Raw genomic sequence first — 2,914 nt, forward strand, 5'->3', positions numbered from 1 at the left:
AATCTGCAAGCATGTTTAATTGTTTACGTCGCAGTATCCTTGGTACCTTTCTTCCATCTGGCGAAGGTCTTCGTGGAACCTCTCTCCATGTTCTTCGCTGTAGTCACCACAGTTGTCAGGAAAGTAATCCGAATGCAAACTCAGAAAGTGCATTTTCACAGACATCCGGTCTCCAAGGGTTGAAAGCTTTCAAGCAGCTCTTTAACCTGTGCTTCGTAATCAGGGCTTCTATGCTTTCTAATCAGGGCTTCTATGCTTCTATTCTTTGGTGAGATTTAAATCTCGTGTTAGGTCATTCAGCTCAAGCTGTGTAAGAGGCTTGGGTTGGCTTGTACTTTGCTCTGCATCCCATGTGTCTTGTTGACTTGCTTCGCTCTCTGCAGATGAGGAACACTCCATTTCACTTATTTTTCCAGGTGGTTCTGAAACAGGGATACCAGGGCCATGTGATACTGGTTTTATGGCTGAAGGAACATCAGGGACTTCACATATTGTTTGTTCTTCCAGTTTATTCCTGAAATGAAAAAGAACACTGTTACTCTTAAATCAAACAATAAATGAAAATGCCTCCATACAGTACAAGTATCAGCATACCTTGTAAGTTGGTCATGCGAAAATAACAATCAGTGACATGGTCTTTTCCTTCTCTCCATACCATAGGAATACCAAATAGAAAGCTCTTTATTTTCTTTAGGCTCCATAATCTCAAGCTTTCAACGAATGCTCTACAACATATGTGCGGAGCAAATGCCTTGTCCTGATCGCCTAGTTTTACTCCAAAATATTCATAATATGCTTTCTTAACAAACTGCATAATTTTTGCTTGGCGACTATGCAGGGTGACCTTGCCACATATAACAGAACCTGTCTGCATCATTTTTGCACTTTCTCATTGTACTGTAAAAACAAAATTTATCATATTACACAAACGTGTCAAATATACTGACGTGGTAAAGTATTGAGCGCACATAAGTCTTTACATGGCTAATTTCCAAAAAATACAATAGCCTAACTATCATCTTAACTGCACACTAACGCAGCCTGTAAAAACCAGTGCATATTTTTAACTTTTCAAGGATCGGGTACATTCGTCATGTTCTTCTCATTGTGATATCACTGAAGTTTCATCAAAACTTAATTCATTTGCTAAATCATTTTTATGACATCACAAATCTCAATCGCAAGACGCTGAAAGCAGCAGTTGTCGAAAATTTCAAATGCAATTTGCCAAAAAACTAGACCTGATGGAAGAAAACGGATAAGAGTTTTGGATTCAACATCAAAAAGTACACTAAGAACCGTCAATACTTTAGTAACCTTAAAATTAACGCAGCACAATGTAATCAATCTTATAAAAGAGCCCTATCTTGATTGCAGCAGTTTGTTTAGAGCAGTAGTGGGATGGTACGCACTTATGGGGATGAAAAAATTGTAATGCAGATGACTGTCACGGTTTGTCTGATTTACAAACGCGCGCGGACTGATATGCAGAAAAACACTTTTTGTGTAGCCTTAGTCACTTTATTAAATACAGTTTACAACATCAATTAAGTCTTATTCAAATAGAATCGAGCATGAAAAACAAAAAGAATGGCGGTTAAAAATACATAACACACCCCAGTTCTCTTAGTTAACCAAGTAAATGGATAAAAATTAGTAGTTACTTACAGTCTCATTATAACTGCAGAGCTGGGCTAACTGGTCAGGCAAATACTTAAGGTAAAGTAATAACTATCTAGTTATTACAGACGACACAGGATAAACGACAGTTTTACTCAACTATAACAGAATAATTGACCCTTTTACTCAACTATGATACATAAAGGTCAAAAACAGATAAAGTAAGCTTTCCTTTGTCTAGCAATAAGCCATGCCTCAGCTGAAAATGAACTTTGACCAGAGTTGCCAAATAAAATCACACAATAACATAATAAAGTAAAAAGGACCATGATAGGTCACCATAACTGGGCTAGACTGAACGCACAAGCAGCTGAACAATTGAATTTGTGACAATGACAAACCTGGTGCGGATGATGCGGATGGAAATTTTGTCCGAATTTTAACTTTTTGTATGTGCAGTATAATAATTCAAATAAGTTCAATACAGTCGGCCTGATGTATTGTTGGTGATGGACGTGTATCAGTGATGCCCGTGCTCAAGAGAACCTACACAACTATAGCCACCTTCCCCTACCCTGCCTCAAGAGGCCTAAATAATTTCATTTTTGCCAAAATCTGGCATTGGTGACCTGTTAAGCCATGATCCTGACGGTGAAACTCAACTGTAAATATAATTTAATCCAATGCCTTACTGATACCTAGCAAGTGAAAATCAACTTTTAGATATTTGACCTGAGTTTGAGAAGTGTGAGGGGAAGATTAAGAAGCAGTACTTAGCACCACTAGTGATGAAAAGTCATTTTGCTTATTTCAGGCAACTTATTTTTATCTGCTTATTTCAAGAGTCCTCAGATTAATTTGACGATGACGTCAATGTGGTGTCATAAAAGTCAGGAAAACGTCATCTTAAATTTTTAAACTTGTGTTATAATGATCTATTAAAGGACAAGAGATTAGCTCATTAGGGAAGGCGGGGCAAAATAAACATGCCAACTTCAAAGTGTTCTATTTAAGCAAACAAATCAGATATCATGGACCTATTGCGCTTTTTGAATCAATCATGTCACTTAGCAACAAATGCCCAGAGTATGAAACTTAACGTGTTTTTCTTTCTTTGTTTATTTACAAAAAAATGATTTTATTGTGGGTGTCTGTTTTGCCCAGGCGATGGGGCCAAACGGACATACTATAAGACCACTCTGCCTCGTAATTCATTTTGTTGATTGGTTTTCAAGATCAAGCAATTTTTTGTGATTTTGTTAGAATCATTATCCATTAACAAAAGCAATCAGGT

General features: G+C 37.2%; 1 pseudogene; it reads right to left on the reverse strand.

Moving 5' to 3' along the window:
• Positions 1 to 258: 258 nt before the first annotated feature.
• On the reverse strand, positions 259 to 902 carry LOC145787234 (uncharacterized; annotated as a pseudogene).
• Positions 903 to 2,914: the final 2,012 nt, after the last annotated feature.

This window comes from Aplidium turbinatum, chromosome 18 (assembly GCF_918807975.1).
Source record: "Aplidium turbinatum chromosome 18, kaAplTurb1.1, whole genome shotgun sequence".
NCBI classification, from domain to species: Eukaryota; Metazoa; Chordata; class Ascidiacea; order Aplousobranchia; family Polyclinidae; genus Aplidium; species Aplidium turbinatum.